Genomic DNA, 17,139 nt, shown 5'->3' on the forward strand with positions numbered 1-17,139 from the left:
TCCAATTCAACGACAAGAGGTTTGGCATCATTCAAGGTTGCTACTCTTTGTCTACGGATCAAAAAACATATCTTTGAAGGCATGGAATTTATAAAGAGACACTTCAGATTATCATCTGAAGGCTTCTGATTAATAGGAATCTTATGCACAATCTTATCGAATTTTGCTACGAAATATCTCATTGATTCTGGAATCTCTTTTTTTAACTGGGCCAACTGAGCCAAAAGAGAGTGTTCATCCTCCTCTACTTTGAACCTTGCTTCAAACCTTGTTTTCAAGTCATGCCAATTCATTATTACTCCATTCAGTAGATGATAGAACTAATCCGCAACAAATTCGGTTAATGTTTGTACAATCAACCTTACTGCAACATCTTCATGTTAGACAACTATTATACCACATGCAACATTGAACGCATTTAAGTGTTCATCAACTAAGGTCTTCCCATCATCACTAAATCTTGGCAAGTGATCTCTCGCTCCTTTGGGAAGAGCATTCATATTTAAACCCAAGTTCAGTGGACCTATTGTTGCCTCCCAAGGATTGTTTACTGACATTGGAAGAATGATATTGAGAGGAGTCAGGTTAATTATACTAGGTAGAGTAATACCATGTGAGGTTAAAGCCTAACAAACTGAGGACACAGAGAATGAAGGGGATGGAGAAGGAGGTCTACTTCTTGATCGTCTTCAAGATGAAAAGGAAGGATGAAAATTCAAGTTTTGCAATTCTTGAAAAACAAAGTCAACAATCCCTTCTCGCCTTTAAGACCTTGTGTACCTTCTTGACTCCGGTCTGTATAAAATGCAAAACTTTGATAACACCTAAAGATTCTTAGAAACTGACAATTCAATTCTTGATATTCTATAATCAAGCAACCAGTCTTATGATTCGACTCCCCAGCAGAGTCGCCAAAAATCAGTTGGTTAACAAATTTGCCCCTTTCTTTAAATTACATTAAAATTACAATATGATTCTTGCACACCCCTTTATGAAAGGAAAACAAATGAACCAACAGTTGGGTGAACCAATTTAAGGTTTAACCTCTACATTAGAGGGTAGCTCCTCATGAGATTTAAAATGAATTTTTATGCAGAATATTTAGAAATGAATACACTTTTCACCAGAAAGCGCGAAAGGCTTTCACATTCATTCATCAACACAAAGGAATGCTATGAAGACTGGAAGGAATATTATTGAAGATCTATTTCAAATGTAGAGCTCACATACTTCTACTTCCACACATGTTCATTCCATAAACCCAGAATAAAGTAAACTCAAAGCAGTATAAATGCTGATCGATTCTCACTCATGCCTTACAGGACAAGGGGGATCAGTACCACTTAAACATCAATGAATTTCCTTATAAGCAATGAAATCAATGAATTCAGAAACACAGAAATAACTGGTAATGAAATGATATTTTTGCACATCAGCAAATATCCCAACTGAGATTGTCAATTCTTCCAATACATAGATTTTAAGATTGCATACGATAACTGTAGACGTATAAAAATGACCATATTCCTAAATGAATATTTTATGATTTAATTAAATTATCCACATTCCTCTATTAAATTAAGTAAATTACTCAATTTATTTAAATTAAATTCACCATACCCATTTAATGAATAAATCATTTTATTCAATTAAATTCCCCCTATCCACTTTTAATTAAATTCAAATTTAATTAAATAGTTATCCTAAATTAAATAAATCTAATTTATTTAATTACAACCAAATTGAATGAAATTCATTAAATTCAATTAAATCCTATTATCCCTCCATCCACTTGCAAAATCCTACATCTCCCACTTGCCTTCCTAAACCCCTTTCTAATCCCTTCTAAACTCTTCTAATCGATTCTAATTAGCCTAACCCATCTTCTAAACTTTGTCACATCCCTAAGCAAGGGGAGGTCACTTCTCAAATCCTCAAAGTCTTTGATAACCATTAAAGGCTTCAAGCCTTCAACCACTTAATTCCTCAAAGTCTTTGATAACCATTAAAGGCTTCAAGCCTTCAACCACTTAATTCCCCAAAGTCTTCGTAACCATTAATGGTTAACTCAAACCCTCTTACATGGTTAAAGAATTTCTTTTAACTCAACCTTCATCCAACCCAAGGGTCTCATCAAGCATTTAATGCTTTGACCATGATTATCTCTTAATCATTTGCACAAGGGTTTATCCTTGGATTAACTCTTAATCCATTGGGTAATCTTAATTTAGGCTTGACCCTTACCTTCTAGATAACCATAAGGTCTTCTCAGGCATTTAATGTCTCCAACCCCTTCTCTCAACCCAACCCTATGTTGACACTTGTCACCATTTCATTGGTGCAAATTGCAAACATGGATCCCCAACTTTCAAACTCAACCCTTGATCAACTCTTTTAATCTTGACCATCCATTGCCCTGTTTTTGCTATAAATAGAGCTCTCATTCCTCCATTTTGATCAATCCAAGTTTTTAGTATCACACTTATGCTCAAATACATTCAAGCTTTCATATATCATTTCTATGCTCATCATTTTAGCCTCTCTTTAACTAGGAATTAGTCTAAATATGCATGTTTAGAATATTTTCTTTATCATTTACTTCAATCATAGACTAATATATCATGTTAGGATATTATTTATACTAACCTTGTCATCTTATAATCTAGTTTATTGCATTTCTAGAATCATGCATAGCTTAGGATGCATTTCATTCTAAAATCTATCAAAGCATCCCTCGTTCTTACATTTGCCATCCCTAAACCATTTTGCTCAGTGATCTGAGAGCAAAAACATTGGTTTGAGGGACATTGTAAGATAGAGAACCATGGGACCCACCTTGGGAAGCTGAGTTATACTTTATGACTCCATAGCTTGCACCAAGAAGTCCTCTGTGTGTGTGTGGACAAGTCTTTTAGAATATTTTCACATATTGAGTTCTATCGACTCACTTTTCCCGCATACATTTCTGGTGCCCACCGTGGGGCACAACCCCATATATCAAATCGGTTTTTAAATTTAACCACTTTTGCAAGCACGTGGGAAAAATGAATTAGCGTGTTAAGTTGACTGTTTAGCGCATCCAGTTCACTGTTTAGCGCGTAGAGTCCATCATCTAGCACGTGAAGTTTATATATTAGTGCATCAAATCACTAATTTTCTTGTAGGTCTCGGTGCGGGAGAAAAACAGAGCTGCGCTTTCGACGCACAGAGTAGCGCATCCAGAAAACAGTGTAGCGCATTGAGACATTATTTTAGCGCATTTAGGTTATATTGTAGCGCGTTCAGTTCTTTCTGTAGCGCATCACAGATAGAAGGCAAAAATTAAAATTGTAACCGAGTTTAAAGTTAGACTTGTTGAAGTCCACAAAATCCTATATTTTTCTAACTATTGTGGTGGGTATTTTACAGGATTTCTGACATCTTATTGCAGGGAGGAGCTTAGTGTTATTTTTAGAATTATAAATTGTTTAAATTTTTACTAGCTTGTTTAAGTTAGTTAGAATTTAAAATCTTTTTAATTCTTGTTAAATAAAATTGAACTCACCTTATTTGGGCTATAAAAAGAACCACAAAAACAATTTTTTCTTGCTTTTCCTAGGAAGACAAAATTTTCATTTTGGGCTTTAAAAAAGAACAAGTCAATTTTTCATTTTTGCAAACAAAGGTGTTTAAAAAGAACTTCACCATCCTTTGGTGCATAAAAAGATTCACTTTAAATTTTTGCAAAGTAAAAGAATCACACATGTCCGAAGTCATTGGCAACTAAAGAGGAAAGATCTTCCCCTTTTGATTGATTTCTTTTGTTGATGAAACATCGAATTTACTTTGTTGACCAATCCTTTTTCATAGATCAGAAAATCATTGCCTTAAAAAGATAAAATAAACACCATGTTTTCATGGAGCAACATCTCCATATAGATTTTAGCAAATCATTGCCTTGAAAGATAAAAAGAACCTTGTTTGTCTTGTCTTGAAAGTGGAAGGAATATGCTCTCCCCTTAACTGGGTGATCAAAAATCCAGACCACTCTTAAAAGCTTTCTGTATTTCAAGCACAAATCCTTTAGCAGGCCTGCCTTCCCGAGGAGTTGAAATCAACTCTTAAAGTCGTTTATGGCCGGTGTGAAGGGAACGACCTAAGTGGGGAACGACTTTGATGCCAAGAATTCCAACCCACTATAATCAAACGTGGAAAGTGACGAAAATCCTTTTTAACGGTTGCGCGCAGCAATTAGCCTTCCCCCAGTATCCTTGAGATATGTAAAGCCTTTGTTCTAAAGGTTGGGAAGCCTCCTGAAGGATTTTATCACTGACGGCCGAATGGGAAGCTTGATTACGAACCATAGAAATAGAAGCTTCGAACCGAGTCAGTAACCAGACATTTATAACATCATAGTGCAAGGGTGGGGAAGAATCCGCCCCTAAGATTACTCACCATATATCTCCCAAGATAACTACTCAACTGTGAAGCGATTCACTTTGGGTTAATTTCTAGCAAAAGGCAAAAAAATGGGCGCCCTCTAAGGGGTGACACGGCTGTTTGAGCTGACGGAGTATCGAGACTAGTGGGCTATGATGTTATTTATGACCCTTGACTAAAGAGTCTTTTTGAAGTGTATTATTCGTATCCAAACCAATTAAAATATTGAGGATTTGAACACATCCTCACAGAACATACACTTTTTGCTAGATTAGGCAAAATGGTTGTACTTTTTGTGCAGGCTTGCATTTACTACTTCAGAAAATTATCCATCAAACTTGAAAAATTCACAACAAAAATTCAAAATTTGCAAAAAAAATCAACCAAAAGAAAAATCACGGCAGTTTAGCGCATAAGAGCAACTTCTTAGAGCATGAGGAACTTTTGTTAGCGCATCCAACCATTAAATTAGCGCGTCGGTTCCAAATAGTAGCTTTTCATCTCAAAGCAAAACATTGTGAAATCATTTAGCGCATCAAAGAAACAGTTTAGCACGTGGAAGCATCAGCTTAGCGCGTGGAGGCTAAACATTAGCACATCAGGTTCACAGGTTAGCGCGTTGCAGGCCCAGGGTAGCGCATAGATTTTTCAAAACAAATAGAAAACAATTTTGAACAGTCAAAACTTTAGCGCGTGTCTGGGGGCAGCCTAGCGCGTGTGGTCATTATTTTAGCGCGTGGGGTAAATTTTGTAGCACATATAGTCTTTGTTTTAGCGCGTGATCCAAAACATAAAAACAGAGGGCAGAACAGTGAAGAATTTTAAAATTTTTGAAAACATTTTCAAAAGCCTCTCATTACCAACAACATTTTTCATCAAAACAGAGTAGCCAAAACAAATCGTTAAGACTATTTCTTGAGCTAAATTTGTGTCAAAACAAACGTTGTAAAATCCTAAACGAATCGCACAATAAAACATGTCTATCTTATCATAATCTGGAAACCTCATCATTAGTATCAACAAGATCCTTTACCATCTTACGGATTTTATCTCACAAAAACACTTGTTTAAAATTTTCAAGTTGTCAAATCAAGTTTCCATATCGGGAGGATTTTATCCATATCATTTGACACACTTTGTCGTGAAGGGGCATCTAAACCTTCACTTTGATAGAGTAAGATTTGAAATTTTTCAAACAAGATCAAATGAATCCAAACAAATCAAAGGAAACCATTGATCACTCATGCATGACTAATCCTCATATTCTGAGAAGAAAGAACCTTTATCGTAACATCACGTTGAAGAAACAACAACCTAGTTTTTCCAAATTCATTAAGAGAAACAAGTTTTTATACATCAATCGTCAACTCTTCAAATCTCATCGGGTATTCCTTCATCACGTCAAACGTTATATCCAAAACAAATCCAATGAATTTGACAAAGAACCCTTGAAGACAAGAGCCTACTGTCAAAAGTCTGCTTTTAATCAAATCATAAACCACGGAGGAAAAATCAATCCAGCATTCTTGCCTGACGAGTGTATCACTTATAACACATCTCGACCAGAACCACCCACCCCCGAACAACATATCCACGAGGCTTTTGTCCCCTTCATCACTGAAAGTTTTTACTAAAATGCCTATTACTCGCTCTCAAAGAAACCAACAAAGCGAGATGCACGCCGAGTCTAGTATGAATCGAAGATTGTCAAATCCTTTTGAAATTCCACACTTAGAAGAACCTGAAATTTCTGAAGCACTTCTTCAGGAATGTCAAGAAAACCCTTCATTCCAAAAGCTTGTAGAAAGGCTCATGGAAAATGACAAAGAAAAATATCTGCTCATGCTTACAAGTAAAGGCGTTAAACTTCTCGAAGATTTAAACTCAAACATCTTTAAAACTGGACCTTGACAATATGCTTATCAAGAGCAACAAAGAGAAGACAAAACTCGTAACTTTGAACAACACATGCCTAAGCAATACATTTCAGAACAACGCATACCAGAAATGCGTATACCCGAACTAGAAACACTAGAGCAAAATATACCATTTACCACACCTTTTCAGCTGAGAACAAATACAAGGGAAGAACTTTTCCCTCGACAAGACAATATACCTTTGGCTGCCCTTACTCAACAAATGCAAATGTTGCAAAGGCAAATACAGGATATGCAACAAGGGACAACAGTGCGGTATTCTTTAAACAAAATCTATCCTTATCCATTCGATAGAAGATTGAACATGGTGCCTTTTCCTCCCAACTCAGATGTTCCCAAATTTGATAATTATGATGGGAAAAGTGATCCCCGAGATCATGTTCGAGAATTTTGCACCATGAGCCTTGAATTTGTCATGATGACACCTATTTGATGAGGTTATTCCCAAGAAGCTTGGGAGGGCAAACAATGGAATGGTTATCCAAAATTACACCACCCGTTAGATCATTTGATGAATTGGTTAACAAATTCATAACCCAATATTCCTATAACATCCAACATGCCATAACCATGCTCGATGTTTGCAACACCAAACAAAAGAACAACGAAACATTCATGGTGTTCTTCAACGCTGGCGACGTATGGTCTCCAAATATCCTCGAGATATTCCCGAAAAGGAGAAAATGGAAATCTTCATCGATAACTTGAATAGTGAAATGAGTTACAAACTAAAACTTCAATGCATACCATCTTTCGCTAAATTGATTGAAAATGGCATTCAAGTAGAGGAAGCATGTGTCAAAAAGGGAACACTCAAATTCTACAAGGAAGAAACAAACTCATCAAACTACAATAACCAGAACAACACCAACCTTGACAAATCTCGATTTTGGACTGGGAACAAAAATGAAGGCAACAATGAAACACATGATCCCAAATCTAAGCAACCAGTGCTCGCATTATCCGGGAATCCTCAAAACACAAAAAATCCTAAGAATGCTAATCCAAATGCTAACACATATGCACCAAACATCGATCAAGGACAACTCAACACAAACAACACCAATGATACTCAAAACAAAAACATGAATCCAGGACCTAACAACAATTCACGCCACAACACAAACAATTTCCAAAAGCGTATCTTCACACCACTGGGGCAATCACTAGAATCAGCATTCAGAGAACTTTTGGCACACAAGATTCTTTCCTTGCCTCCAATCAGTAACTATGAACCCCAAATCAAACCACCTTGGTGGAATGATTCACACTATTGTGATTACCATCATAACAAGGGTCATCAGACGAACGATTGCATGAGGTTAAAACATGTGGTGCAAGATATGATTGATCGAGGTGACTTAACAGTAGATGGTCTCAAAACAAATAGTGATCATGGAGCCTTTAAAAATCCTCTTCCAAATTATAACAAAGATGGAGCTTCAACCTCAGATAATACACGCGGAGCTCGTGTCAACCATATCTACAACAACACCATAAATCACATATCAGCTGAAGATCATCAAGTAAATGTCATCACCATCCGAGATAAGCGTGATCATGAATCTGTCAATGTAACAACCCGAACTCAGAAATATGTCTTGAAAGGACATACTGCACCTACAACTACCACACCAAAAATCCAATATGACTTGGTTAGCCAGCTACGTAAAACTCCAGCACAGATATCTATACTAGAATTGCTGAAACTATCACCAAAGCACAAAGACATATTAGAACAAGCGCTATTGGAAACTAATGTACCTCAAAATCTGGATACAGATAGATTTCAAGCTATGGTCGCCCATATGACAGGACCTCATAACCTCACCATCTCAGAACATGACGATGCTTCCTTAAGCCATCCGCATAATACTCCTCTCCATATCGAAGTCATTGTTTGCAAACACCGAGTAAAAAGAGTCTTAATAGATAGAGGAGCCGGACTTAATATATGTACTTTAAAGCTTATCCGTGCATTAGGCTTCTCAGAAGAATCTATTGATCCCTGCAAGAAGATTACCATAAAGGCATATGATGATGAGGAAAGGTCCTCTAAAGGAACTGTGATATTACCCATTCAAGTAGGACCAGTGCAAAAAGCTACTATATGTCAGGTCTTAGATATAGATCTCACCTACAATATTTTGTTAGGGCGACCCTGGATGCATGAAATGCAAGCAGTACCTTCTACATATCACCAGTGTGTCAAATTTCCTTATGACGGACAAGAAGTCTCCATATCTGCTGATCACAATCCATTTCAACATTGCAACGCAATTGGGGCAGCCCAAGACAGTTTGGTTCCTCATAATAGAGAGAAACAACGATCTTTAACATCAGATCTACAAACAGCAAAGTCCAACTCATTATTTGGAGACTTCAAACAGAAAATACAAATCAAAAACCAAGGTATGGGAGAATACTCTTTGGAGCCTTTATGTTTGGCTGAATTGCCAACATCACCTAGATCTCATGGATTGCCTACTACATCAACACATCTGGTCACTCAACCCATCACCAAATTTGATGGTACCTTTATCCAATTGGGCACTCTAGCACATGAATCAGAAGACAAGGACGTTCTTAGCTGGTTATACAAAGATGAGAAAGAAGATAATAGAGTAGCTGCCCTGGACATTGTTCTACCTACACACCTATATGGAAAAGGATACTTAATCATGTAGCAAATGGGATATGACGGTAAAGGACCTATTGGGAAACGCAAGGAAGGAGTCACTGAACCTATAGATCTTCCTTCACGGCCCAATGGAAACAAATCAGGATTGGGTTGTGAGCTCACTTTTCTATTAAAAAGGCCACCCCACCTAACTATAAAACCTCAATGGAAAGTAAAGATGAAGTACAAAGAAGAATCCTGGCAAGAAGCACTCTTTGAATCAGCAGAAACAATCCGCAAGGTACGGGAATGTCAAGATCAGAAGTTACATCAAGAAAAGCTTCTAAAACACAAAAGGGCCATATCTGCAGCAGTAGCTCATATTCAAACACCAATATCTCAAGAAACAATAAAATCATCTCCGGATACCATCATTCCTCCCCGAGGAAGCACAGTCTATGAACAAATACAGAAAATAGAAGACGGATCTGACACAGAATCAACAAAAACTATCAAAATGGTATCTATCATCAAATATTTGTTTTCACCATACAACATACCAGTTTACAACACTGATAGAATCTGGGATGATGCCTCGGAGACTGATTCCAATGAATATGAATGGGGTACCTGCTCCAATGCTACTACAGATATCCTTGATGATACTAATTCTATATCTCTTTCTCAAGAAGAACATAACGCAGACGATAGACCTCTTGAATTTGGATTGCAGAATATCTATGATGCCAGGGAAAGCGAACAGAAATATTATGAACAAGTCTATGTGGAAGATAATACCATCGAAGACCTCAACGAAATCGTAGACTTCTTTAAAACCAAGAACAATCACGATGAAAACTCTGTCCTAACACTTACCATAGTAGAACTTGATCCACCTAACGATTCCTTACCACTTATCTTTCCTGACCTCATCGACTGGGATGAACCTGAAATCCATGATATACCAATTTTCCCAGATGATGAATCTATTATCCATTACCTATGTACCGTAAATCCGGAAACAGGCTCTACCAATGAACAAAGTAACGATGTCTACCAAGTCTCTCAGTCGCAAAAATGGACCAAGTAAAAGATCTAATGCTGAAAACCAGTCAATGGCAGTTATAGATCACAAAAAAGTAAAAATAAAGGACGCATCAGAGGGTGAAAACCTTTTTAAGGCACCTAACGATGGGAGACTTGACACTCTTCCTGAGCACTTTCATGAACGATCACCCATATTGATTGAGTCCACTCAATCAATCAACATTGGTACCACAGACGCAGTCAGGAACCTACACCTTGCAGAATCTCTGACAGAGGAAGAAAGATCAACATTCATCATTTTCTTTAAAGAACAACAAATTAACTTTACTTGGTCATATGCTGATATGCCCGGAGTGGATCCACACTTAATCATGCATCACCTGTCCATCTCTTCAGGAGTTAAACCAGTCAAGCAAAAGCTATGAAAGATGAATCCACAGGTGGCACTCATGGTCAAAACTGAACTAAAGAAACTATTAGATGTCGGATTCATCCGACCCATTGACTATGTAGAATGGATTTCAAACATCGTTCTAGTATCAAAACTAGATGATAGTATCAGAATATGCACTAACTTCAGAGACGTCAACAAAGCTTGTCCAAAAGATGACTTTCCTCTACCCAGTATCGACATAATGTAGATCTCACAGCAAGCCATGCAATGCTCTCACTAATGGACGGTTTCTCAAGCTATAATCAAATCAAAATCGCTCCAGAAGATCAAGATAAAACCGCGTTCACCTGTCCTTGGGGAACGTACTATTGGAATGTTATGCCTTTTGGCTTAAAGAATGCAGGAGCCACTTATCAAAGAGCAATGACAACCATATTCCATGACATGATGCATACATTTATGGAAGACTATGTGGATGATTTACTAGCTAAATCCTTTACCAGAGCAGAACATCTCAGCATCCTAACAAAGATATTTGATCGATTGGAGAAATTCCAAGTCCGGCTCAACCCTAAGAAGTGTGTCTTTGGGGTTACATCAGGCAAGTTACTAGGCTATATAGTCTTAGCTAAAGGTATCGAAGTAGATCCAGCAAAGGTACAAGCCATTATGGACATGCCACCACCATAGAATATCAGTCAACTCAGATCTCTACAAGGACGACTTCAATCAATCAGGCGATTCATCATTCAACTGGAAGATAAAATTCTACCATTTAACCATTTACTACACAAAAATGTACCATTCAGATGGAAGACCAAGTGTCCAGAATCTTTTTACCAAATCAAACAATACCTGATGAATCCACTAGTTCTAGTACCACCAGTCGCAGGAAAGCCACTTATCCTATATATCTCAACAACAGATATATCGTTGGGGGCACTATTGGCACAAGAAGATCAACAAGGAAAGGAACGCGCCATATATTATATCAGTAGGACATTGAATGGCTATGTACTCAACTATACATTCATTGAAAAGGCTTGCCTAACAGTGGTCTTCGCATCTCAGAAGTTCCGACATTATATGCTAGCACACACCATTAAGCTAGTCGCAAAAATTGATCCTCTCAAATATCTACTCAGTAAGGCAGCTCTTACAGGCCGATTGGCTAAATGGGTCATGATTCTCAGTGAATTTGACATCCAATACACGGAAAGACGAGCCATCAAAGGACAAGCAATTGCAGATCAGTTGGCTGAAGCACCGTTACCAGGCAAACACACCATAGAGATTGAATTTCCAGACAAGGACGTTCTTGCTCTTTCTACCAAACAATGGACCCTATACTTTTATGGATCCTATACCCCACATGGTTCAGGTGCTGGCATTTTGTTCATCACTCCTGAAGGACACACTATACCAGGATCATATAGACTTATGTTTCCATGCACAAATAATGTGGCTGAATATGAGGCATTGGTTATAGGTATCAAAATGGCCATAGAATGGAAAATCACAGAGTTAAAGGTCTATGGAGACTCACAACTAGTCATCCATCAAATCAACAACAATTATCAGACAAAGGATGACAAGCTACTACCCTACAAGCGAATGGTGGATGACTTCAAACAGTATTTTGTGCACATCACCTTTGAACAAATACCAAGGTTAAACAACAAAGCAGCCGATGCAATGGCTACTATCGCTTCACTACTACAAATTCCAGAGCAACAGAGTCGTTACGAGTTCCTGGTAGAGCAACTGTTCTCCCCCGCCTATGACCACTCTAAGTCCCAGGTTATCTATGCCTTGACTGATTCAGATTCTCCGTTATATGGACCGATATACGACTACCTCAAGCACAATATCTTACCAATTGACCAGTCTCGTAACCAAAAACGTAACTTTATCTGACAAGATGCCCATTACACCCTTACCGCTGATACTTTGTATCGTCGAGGTCTAGATGGTACTCTTCTTCATTGCCTTGATCGTAATGATTCTGATTCTGCTTTACACGAGCTTCACGAAGGTATTTGTGGCATACATTCAAGTGGTACTACTCTTGCTAAAAAGCTTCTACGGATGGGATACTACTGGCCTACAATGGAGAGAGACTCATATCACTTTACCAAGAAATGTCCTAAATGCCAGATCCATGGTAATCTGATACATGCACCAGCACAGGAACTGCAGCCATTTACAACATCCTGACCCTTTTGTCAATGGGGACTAGACTTAGTGGGAAAAATTCATCCTTCATCTTCAAATGGACACAAGTTCATTATAACAGCAACAAAATACTTTACCAAATGGATAGAAGCAGTTCCCATGACCACAGTGACTGGGAAACAAATTGCCTCTTTTATCTTCAATTATCTGATCTGTAGATATGGTATTCCAAGTTCAATCATCACAGATAATGGTCGGCCTTTCAAAAACCAAGATGTCCAAGAACTATGTGAAAAATTCAAAATCCAACATAAGTTCTCTACACCATACTACCCACAGGGAAATGGTCAAGTGGAAGCATCTAACAAAACTATCCTGAAAATCCTCAAGAAAACAGTGAATGATGCAGGCAAAGATTGGCACGTCCAACTCAATCCAGCACTTTGGGCATACAGAACCAGCATCCGCACACCTACAGAAGCAACACCATACTCATTGGTATATGGATCCGAAGCCATTTTACCCCTAGAAGTAGAAATCCCATCTCTCAGAGTCTCTTTGAAAGGCTTAATCCCAGATGAAGAGTATCGAGTTAACCGACTGCAAGAACTTGAACTATTAGATGAAAGACGTCAGCATGCTTATACTCATCTCAAAGCATATCAACAATGCATGTGCAGGAGCTACAATCACAAGGTCATCCCCCGCAACTTCAAAATTGGTGACCTAGTCCTCAAAGAAAATCCAAGAAATCAGCAAGATCGAGAAAATAAAGGGAAATTTGAACTTAACTGGTTGGGTCCCTATGTTATCATATCAGTCTATGGATCAGGTGCCTATCAGCTAACAACTTTAGAAGGAGATATGCTCGACGAACCAACTAACAACATCCATCTAAAGAAGTACTACACTTAAGTAACATAGTGCACGGAAAAAAGCCAAAAACAAGTAAAAAAGTAAAAAAATCCAGAAAAAACAAAAACATAAAGTACAATAAAAACAAATGGTGAAAACCTGGTAAACAGGCGCTCTTGTGAAAGAATGGCTCCTCTATCTATCTCCATACCATTTTATCCGTACAAACACTATCGGCCATCGCCCAACACTTAGCAAATATCCATTCAGGACATATTTAGCGTAGTCACTATCCTGGTTTATCCATATATATCCTCTTACCACAAATCCACCATGGCTTGGAAATCACTGTACATATTCACATCAAGAGGCACACTCAGCTAGGGGCATTTAAATCGTCTGAATATTGCAAACATTCCAGACATCAAAGCTATTTGCAAAACTCAAAAGCATGACATCCAACAAACCAAAACTACGCTTCATCGCAAAAAAAAACAAAACAATTCACAGAAATACTAAGGATGGATGATTTTCTAAAGTACTGGATGTTGCATTATAGCATAAAATCTTGACTAGTTTTGCATTTTGAACTTTCTCGATTATTGGATTCTCTTCCTTGTCTCACTAAATGCTTCAAAGCTAGAGATCATGAGGAACTTCCAATATTTTCTTAGTCTTCTGTCTGAGAGGCGATCGCTTGTATTGTGTGAATACTTGCCTCGAGACATGATACTACAAATATCACTGAAGGCTTGATTCCACTTCATGCATACAAATGATTTAATCTTGTCTGTTTACACAATACGCACTCAGGTCGTCCTGGTTCAATTATACCTTGACGCTTGTGCTATCTTGCAAAATCAAATATCATGTAAATTTTTTTCAAGTCATTATGGTTCAATTATACCATTATGCTTGTATAAATTTTCAACATATCCTAAAACAAATCAATGCTCCATGATGATATCTACAAAAACAGCACATAAATATGGCTATATCGGATGGCAAATACAGAATGAGGATGCTACCAAAAACATAATTGCATATCATTTTAAAATAGTTGCATATCATTTTAAAAAAAGCTGCATATTATTTTAAAATAGCTGCATATCATTTTACATTTAGTTGCATATCGAATCATACATCTCATTTTCAAGATACATCTCACAGCATATCAAATCATACATCTCATTTTCAAGATACATCTCACAGTATATAAAAGCATACATCCTGCATCATACATTATATCATATATTTAAGCATTGTATCATCATCACATAAACGAAATAACCCACATAACATGTATCCATATAAACACACCACATGATCAAAGAAAATGGTGTCGTATATATATATATATATATATATATATATATATATATATATATATCTCAAAAATGATCAAAATGTACAAAATGTATCAACACTGTGTCCAATACAAAGAATACAAATGATCAAAAATACAAAAGAGACCATGTCTCTCAAGTATGACTATCCCCGGACGGCGATGGTTTGGCTCTGGATGTCCCCGCTCCTGGATCCCCAGGAGGGTCCTGTCTCGGTGGCCCTGTGACACCTCGGCTCTCAGACCGCGACCCAGTATCTCGAGATCGACTAGATCTCGACTGTGCAAAGCTCTGTACTCGACGATCCCTGGGTACCGCTGCCTCATAGTGCCGCCGATAGTACTCCGCCTCCTAAGCTCTCAATGCTAACTCTCTTAGGGTGTCTCTCATCGGACCACCCGCCGCTGCTCTCTGCATACTGGATACCAGCTCCTCTACTCACCCTCTCCGCTCTATCTCCGTATCTCGCTCAGTAATCAACTGCGCAATCTATCGCTGATATGTCAAAACCTGTGCCTGCAGCTACTGAACAGTCACCTAGAGGGTCCGAATCTGTGCATCCTCAACATGTGTAGGGACCCGAACCCATAGCGGTACCTGTGCAGGGGCAACCCCTCCCACTCTGCCTGTCCTCGGTGTTGGAGGTGGGAGCACATCCGTCCTCCTCCTCTGTATTGGTCGCCTCGCCTCATCCATGCCCCCCACTGCAGCTAACACCTCACCCACTCTCCCCTCTCCATCAGCTCCAATAACCAATCCACCTCTCCCCCTGTCTCACCGCTCTCTCCACACCCCTATCTACTCTCCTCCCTCTATCTCCCCGTCTCCCTCTGACTCCTCTCCCTCATCCTCGTCCTCCATCCTCTCCATCATCATCATCATCATCATCATCATCATCATCATCTCCCTCTCCCTCCTCCTCATCGGAATCAAAAGCTGGCCTCATCTCCTCCGGATTAGATATCCTGGCCACCGCCCGCGCAGCAAACAATCTAACAAACTCATTGGTCATACCCGCATCCAGAATCTCCGAGGCATAATCTCATATCTGCCCTGCCAACCCGACAAACTCCTCCACCGCCACTGCGCTATCAATGGTCGGACCCCAATCAGCTACATCCTGCCTCCGACGTGCATATAGGCAAGCTCCTTGGGGAATACCCTGCTGGCGCCCAAACTGCCTCAAAACTCGGGTCACCACAAACCTCTCTATAACAAAAGGGGTCCTCCCGATCAGGTATCTGGTCATAAAAACAAAGGGCATCTCCAGCCTGTCCTCCGCCCACACCTCGCATCCTGTATACAGTCACCATGTGACCGTATCAATATCATCAAGTATTCTCCTCCAATGCTCTAGTTTGCCCAGCTTGCACTGGACAACTAGACCCCTGTATCCATAGGCATACGCCGCTCCAACGGGCTTGTCTCTGTCTGCTAGTGGCCTCGTCGCTGGAATGTGCTCCTAGCACCATACCTGTAACAGTGTCACGCCAACTGACAAACTGTCGTAACCAAGGTATACCACCTCATGTAGGTCCCTATACAGATGGGCCAACATAGCTGATCCCCACGAAAATCTCTGACCCTATGTGACCATCTCCTCTAATACCAGCCCCCATCCCACAGAGAATCCCTTTGACCTGCGATCAGACAAAGGAATCCACCAATGAACCCTGCTAGTATGGATGGGAGGGGTGCGTAATCCAGGTCTAAAAACTCCTGCCACGGGATCTCATAACCGCAAACCGTCTCATCATGGAAAATACGGCGAAGAGCCTCTGTACCACCCTCCTCCGACTGCTCATATGGTAGTAGTGCCCCTACTACGGGAATGCGCAGGATCCTGTAAGAGTCCTCTGGTGTGACTGTCATCTCTCTGGTCGCAAAATGAAAGGTGTTCGTGTCACTATGCCACCTCTCTGCAAGTGCTGTCAGTATCCCCCGGTTCACAGTGAACCAAGGCATATCCAAAAGGGAGGTCAAACCACATCTCTTAATAATGTCCAGATCAGCTTGGGTCAACCGCGGTATCAATGTCCACGGTCTCGGAAATCTCTCCCGCGACTGCACCACACCCAATCGCTCCTATCAACAAGCAAAACAAATCCAATATTAGTTTCCATATCAAAACAAAGATATCAAAATCAAACTCACATCAACAACATGAAACAATTTGCTCATCTACATCAAGTTCAAAATCCTATCATTTCATATCAACTTGTAACACAACTCAAGTTATCACAAACCATATCAAAACTTGTAACACAACTCAAGTCTTCAAATCACATAAACTTGTAACACAACTCAAGTTTCCCACCCATATCAGCTTGTAAAACAACTCAAGTT

Source organism: Cryptomeria japonica, chromosome 6, assembly GCF_030272615.1.
Source record: "Cryptomeria japonica chromosome 6, Sugi_1.0, whole genome shotgun sequence".
Taxonomy (NCBI): domain Eukaryota; kingdom Viridiplantae; phylum Streptophyta; class Pinopsida; order Cupressales; family Cupressaceae; genus Cryptomeria; species Cryptomeria japonica.